This window comes from Haematobia irritans, chromosome 4 (assembly GCF_050003625.1).
Source record: "Haematobia irritans isolate KBUSLIRL chromosome 4, ASM5000362v1, whole genome shotgun sequence".
NCBI classification, from domain to species: Eukaryota; Metazoa; Arthropoda; class Insecta; order Diptera; family Muscidae; genus Haematobia; species Haematobia irritans.
Window position 1 is genome coordinate 25,876,186 of NC_134400.1, and position 7,649 is coordinate 25,883,834.

Below are 7,649 nucleotides of genomic sequence, written 5' to 3' on the forward strand. Positions count from 1 at the left end.
AATTTTGACAAAAATTTTCTATAGAAATAAAATTTTGACAAAATTTTCTATAGAAATAAAATTTTGACAAAATTTTCTATAGAAATAAAATTTAGACAAAATTTGGTATAGAAATAAAATTTAAACAAAATTTTCTATAGAAATAAAATTTTCAGAAAATGTCCTATACAAATAAAATTTTCAGAAAATGTCCTATACAAATAAAATTTTGACAAAATATTCTATAGAAATAAAATTTTGACAAATTTATCTGCAGAAATAAAATTTTGACAAATTTATCTATAGAAATAACATTTTGACAAAATTTTCTAAAGAAGTGAAATTTTGACAAAATTTTCTATAGAAATAACATTTTGACAAAATTTTATATAGAAGTGAAATTTTGACAAAATTTTCTATAGAAATAAAATTTTGTCAAAACTTTCTATAGAAATAAAATTTTGACAAAATTTTCTATCGAAATAAAATTTTGACAGAATTTTCTATAGAAATAAAATTTTGATAAAATTTTCTATAGAAATAAAATTTTGATAAAATTTTCTATAGAAATAACATTTTGATAAAATTTTCTATAGAAATAACATTTTGATAAAATTTTCTATAGAAATAAAATTTTGATAAAATTTTCTATAGAAATAAAATTTTGATAAAATTTTCTTTAGAAATAAAATTTTGACAAAATTTTCTATAGAAATAAAATTTTACAAAATTTTCTTTAGAAATAAAATTTTTACAAAATTTTCTATAGAAATGAAATATTCACAAAATTCTCTATAGAAGTAAAATTTCGACAAAATTTTCTACAGAAATAAAATTTAGACAAATTTTTCTATAGAAATAAATTTTTGACAAAATTTTCTATAGAAATAAAATGTTTAAAAAATGTCTATAAAAATAAAATTGTGACAAAATGTTCTATGGAAATAAAATTTTGACAATGATACCCAATTTGTCAAAACAAACTTTCCATATGTGTGATCTGTTATAGCGCCTACACAAAGGTGTATTCTCCCACTGGATTATTCTCATTTGCAGTTCAAAACCCACCGTGTGTATTATTTCAACTGTCTATAGAAATAAAATTTTCAGAAAATGTCCTATAGAAATAAAATTTTGACAAAATTTTCTATAGAAATAAAATTTTGACAAAATTTTCTATAGAAATAAAATTTTGACAAAATTTTCTACAGAAATAAAATTTTGACAAATTTATCTGCAGAAATAAAATTTTGACAAATTTATCTATAGAAATAACATTTTGACAAAATTTTCTATAGAAGTTAAATTTTGACAAAATTTTCTATAAAAATAAAATTTTGATAAAATTTTCTATAGAAATAAAATTTTGATAAAATTTTTTATAGAAATAAAATTTTGATAAAATTTTCTATAGAAATAACATTTTGATAAAATTTTCTATAGAAATAAAATTTTGATAAAATTTTCTATAGAAATAAAATTTTACAAAATTTTCTTTAGAAATAAAATTTTGACAACATTTTCTATAGAAATAAAATTTAGACAAAATTTTGTATAGAAAAAATATTTTCAAAATTTTGTATATAAATATTGTATATTTATGTAAACAGAGAAACAAACAAAAAAACCACCTTCTATAATATAGAAAAATTTACAAATCGGCAAAACGAAAATACAAATAAAAAAATGTAACTCAAAATGACATGTTGTTTTTTGTAAGTGTAATTTTTTCCAAGCTATTTTAATTTTATTATTTACACACAATATCAATCCCAATGTTGTATTCGAAATAAGGCTGTGGTCTGTATGTATATGTGAAGCACATAATCCATGACCCCCCATGTCCCCAAAATACATCAATGATACCAAAATGAACAATTACATAAAAGTTCTGTATTTTTAATAGTCCTTTTTAAGTTTTTATACCCACCACCATAAAATGGTGACGGGGGTATAATAAGTTTGTCATTCCGTTTGTAACACATCGAAATATCGATTTCCGACTATATAAAGTATATATATTCTTGATCAGGGAGAAATTCTAAGACGATATAAGCATGTCCGTCTGTCCGTCTGTCTGTCTGTCTGTCTGTCTGTCTGTCTGTCTGTTGTAATCACGCTAAAGCCTTCAATAATGGCTCTATCGTCCCCAAATTTGGCACAGATTAGTTTTTTGTTTGCAGGCAGGTCAAGTTCGAAGATGGGCTATATCGGTCCAAGTTTTGATATAGTCCCCATATAAACCGACCTCCCGATTTGGGGTCTTGGGCCTATAAAAACCGTAGTTTTCATCAGATTTGCCTGAAATTGGAAATCCAGAGGTATTTTGGGACCATAAAGGGGTGTGTCGAAAATAGTCTGTATTGGTCCATGTTTTGGTATAGCCCCCATATAGACCGATCTCCCGATTTTGTTTCTTAGGCGTCTAGAAACAGTATTTTCTATCCTATTTGTCTGAAATTGAAAATCTAGAGGTATTTTAAGACCATAAGGAGGTGTGTCGAAAATGGTCCGTATCGGTCGATGTTTTGATATAGCTCCCATATAGACCGATCTCCCGATTTTGCTTCTTGGGCGTCTAGAAACTATATTTATCATCCGATTTGCCTGAAATTGGAAATCTAGAGGTATTGTGGGACTATAAAGAGGTGTGTCGAAAATGGTCCGTATCGGTCCATGGTTTGGTATAGCCCCCATATAGACCGATCTCCCGATTTTGCTTCTTGCGCGTCTAGAAACAGTATTTTTGATCCGATTTGTATGAAATTGAAAATCTAGAGGTATTTTGGGACCATAAAGAGGTGAGTCGAAAATGGTCCGTATCGGTCCATGTTTTGATATAGCCCCCATATAAACCAACCTCCCGATTTGGAGTCTTGGGCCTATAAAAACCGTAGTTTTTATCCAATTTGCCTGAAATTGGAAATATAGAGGTATTTGAGAACCATAAAAAGGTGTGCCGAAAATGGTGCCCATCGGTCCATGTTTTGGTATAGCCCCCATATAGACCGATATCCCGATTTTGCTTCTAGAAACTATATTTACAATACGATTTGCCTGAAATTGGAAATCTAGAGGTATTTGAGGACCATAAAAAGGTGTGCCGAAAATGGTGCTCATCGGTCCATTTTTTGGTATAGCCCCCATATAGACCGATCTCCCGATTTTGCTTCTTGGGCTTCTAGAAACTATATTTACCATCCGCTTGGGCTGAAATTCTTGAGCTTCTATAAACTGTATTTATTATCCGATTTGCCTGAAATTCGAAATCTAGAGGTATATTTAGACCACAAATAAGTGTGCCGAAATTCAGGTATATCGGTCCATTTTTTGGTATAACCCCCATATAGACTGATCTCTCGATTTTTACTTCTTGGGCGTCTAGAGACTATGTTTTCTAGCCGATTTGTTTGAAATTCTGGAGGTATACACCGATCTCCCGGCTTTGTTTCTTGGGCTTCTATCCGATTTGCTGGAAATTAGTAATCTATAATGGAATTTTAGACAAACGAAATTTCCTTTTCTTATAAAGTATTTTCGTTTCTTCAACTCTAAAATTCTCTAAAATAGCAGGCGCACTGATCATGAAAATTGCTTCAATCTGAAAGTCAAATTTCCAGATTTTACTCATCGTATTTATTTAAATAATGGCGGAAAAAATCTACACATTTAAGATTTCAAATGAAGGCGTAATTTAATCATATACACGATATGTTTATAATTTCTCTGAAACTCAAACAAAATTGGTTCTCATAAATCTAGAATCTTATCTGGTCTTCATAGGTAGAAACTTTAAGGTTTGTCTGCGGGAGCTGACTGCCTTGGGAGAAGATTTGTCATCAACCCCCCTACAATTCTATATATTATCAAGTAACCCACTACGACGAAGAGTTTTCAAAGTAAACTATCATATTTGATTCATGGTGGTGGGTATTTAAAATTCGGCCCGGCCGAATTTACTGTTGTATATACTTGTTAGTATTAAGATATCCTATTTTTATTATTACTCTTAAATTAAATAATATTAAAATAAATTTGTTGTTGAAATACGGATTAATGTGAAATGATTATGAATAAATATACGTAAAACTTTTGTTTAGAAATACTGAAGTGGATTTTTAAATATGGGTTGGGTGGGAGTTCCCGAGCGGAACTATGTGATACGATTAAAAGGTCAACAAAATCAATAGAAATAAAATGTTGACAAAATTTTCTATAGAAATAAAATTTTGACAAGGTTTTCTATAGAAATAAAATTTTGACAATTTACGACAAATTTTGACAAAATTTTCTATAGAAATAACATTTTAACAAGATGTTCTATAGAAATTTGACAAATTTATCTGCAGAAATAAAATTTTGACAAATTTATCTATAGAAATAAAATTTTGACAAAATTTTCTATAGAAATAAAATTTTGTCAAAACTTTCTATGGAAATAAAATTTTGTCAAAACTTTCTATAGAAATAAAATTTTGACAAAATTTTTTATAGAAATAAAATTTAGACAAAATTTTGTATAGAAATAAAATTTTGACAAAATTTTCAATCGAAATAAAATTTTGACAAAATTTTCTATAGAAATAAAATTTTGACAAAATTTTCTTAGAAATAAAATTTAAACAAAATTTTCTATAGAAATAAAATTTTCAGAAAATGACCTATAGAAATAAAATTTTGACAAAATTTTCTATAGAAATAAAATTTTGATAAAATTTTCTATAGAAATAATTTTTTTTTAAATTTTCTATAGAAATAACATTTTGATAAAATTTTCTATAGAAATAAAATTTTGAAAAATTTTCTATAGAAATAAACTTTTACAAAATTTTCTTTAGAAATAAAATTTTGACAACATTTTCTATAGAAATAAAATTTAGACAAAATTTTGTATAGAAATAAAATTTAGACAAAATTTTCTATAGAAATAAAATTTAGACAAAATTTTGTATAGAAATAAAATTTAGACAAATTTTTCTATAGAAATAAAATTTTGACAAAATTTTCTATAGAAATAAAATTGGGACAACATTTTCTGTAGAAATAAAAATTTGACAAAATTTTCTATAGAAATAAAATGTTTAAAAAATGTCTATAAAATAAAATTGTGACAAAATGTTCTATGGAAATAAAATTTTGACAATGATACCCAATTTGTCAAAACAAACTTTCCATATGTGTGATCTGTTATAGCGCCTACACAAAGGTGTATTCTCCGACTGGATTATTCTCATTTGCAGTTCAAAACCCACCGTGTGTATTATTTCAACTGTCAAGGTCAAGATTATTAACAAAAACCAACAATTGTCAGACAACAAGACATATTTTTTGAAGTGATCAAAGATACTTTTTAGAGTCAAATATCTCAATATGAGGCATTCATAAAACATAGACGTTCCTCCGTTCTGACAGACGTGTATACAAGATGTATGGAGATATTTGTTGAGTAAATTGTTTTTAACAAATTATAAATTTTAGCTCAAACAAAAAAAAAATATGCGATGTGATCCCGCGTGGAAATGTTTTTCATCTTTAATACCCTTCATACTGGAATAGGGGTATATCGACATTGTCATTTGGTTTGTAACATGTCGAAAGTTTACTAGGTATATTTATTTATACATTTTATTAAAAGAAAGTTTCAAATGTTTGCTTAAAATAAAATTTTGAAAAAATTTTCTATAGAAATAAAATTTTGAAACAAAAAATTGAAAAAATTAGCTATGGAAATAAAATTATGAAAAAAAATTCTATAGAATTAAAATTTTGACTACATTTTCTACAGGAATAAAATTTTGATCCAATTTTCTCTTGAAATAAAATTTTGACAAAATTTTCTATAGAAATAAAATTTTGACAAAATTTAAATAAAATATTGACAACATTTTCTATAGAAAACAAGTTAGTAAAGTCTAAAGTTGGGCGGGCCGACTATATCATACCCTTCACCACTATGTAGACCAACATTTTTGATACCATCTCAACTCCTTTCAATTTGTTGGGAGCTATTTATATAAAGGTTTAGATTCCCATATACAAATATTTAAATCAGAACCGATTGGGAGAAGTATTTTTAAATTTCTACAAAATCTCCTGACTTTAAATTCAGGGCTAACGCCCTGAAACGAAACACAATTAAGTATAAACAAGTAAGTAAAGTCTAAAGTCGGGCGGGGCCGACTATATTATACCCTTCACTACATAGTGGTGACCAAAATTTGTGTTACCATCTCAACTCCTTCCAATTTGTTGGGAGTTATTATGAATGTTTATATTCCCATATACAAATATTTATTTCTTATCCGATTTGGAGACAATCTTTCTATACTTCTACAAAATCACTAGAATTAAAATTTAAAACGGTTAACGTCCTGGGATGAAACACAATGTTAGTAAAAAAATATTTTAATGCAATTGTGCAAAATAGCATTTATGATTTATCAGACGATACATATGTATACGAGATACAGGACAATTTGAGTAATTTTTTACAATTTTTTCCTTCTTAGCAGTGGCAATTTTATAAGGAGATTGGTTAGTAGATCACACCAAGATATGGGGTCAATTGTGGGTTGTGATATATTATTTGGCCAAGTCGGGCGATATTTCCACAAGTCGGAGCATTATTTAAAACTCAACCCTTCTGTGGAAAGTCTGGCATTACAGTGTGTGGGATATGATTAAGAAATCATCACAGAATCTGGTGAAAAATGTGGGTATTTTGGCCATATTTGCATAAACCGAAAGAACAAATATATGGAGGCTTTATGTAAATCTGAACCAAATTAGATCAAAATTGACACACCTCAATATTATATTAAAGATGTTCTCTGTGGAATGTACCGAGTCAGTTGGAGAAAAATCCCATTGAAAATGGGTCTAAAATATGAAACATTCACCATATTTGCCCAACTCTGGCGTACATATATATGGGAGCTATATCAAAATCTGAACCGATTTTGACCAAATTTGCCATGTATAGTTAGAATAATAATTCTGCTATCTCTGCAAAATTGCACTTAAATCGGATTATAACTTTGGCCTCCGTGGTCATATGAGTGTAAATCGGGCGAAAGTTATATATGGGAGCTATATTTATATATAGCTGAACCGATTTCAACCAAATTTGGCAAATTCAACGTACTCTTTGTGCAAAATTTGAAGCAAATCAATGCAAAACTCTGGCTTTTGAGGCCACAAAAGTGAAAATCGGACGAAGAATATATACAGGGACTATATCTCAATCTGAACCGATTTCAACCAAATTTAGCAAGGATTGGAAGAATTTCAATTTGACTCTCTGTGCAAAATTTTACGTGAATCGGTGTTAAAGTTTGGCCTCTACGGTCATATGAGTCTAAATCGGGCGAAAAATATATATAGGAGCTATATCTAAATCTGGACCGATGTCAACCAAATTTAGCAAGCATTGGTAGAATGTCATTCTACTCTATGTGCAAAATTTCACGTAAATCCGTGTTAAACTTTGGCCTCAGTGGTCATATGAGTCTACATCGGACGAAAGATATATATATGAGAGCTACATCTAAATCTGAACCGATTTCAACAAAATTTGCCACAATTAACGACAATATTAATTGAACTCCTTGTAAAAAATTGTAAGCAAATCAGGGTAAAACTCTTGCTACTGGAACCATATAAGTACATAT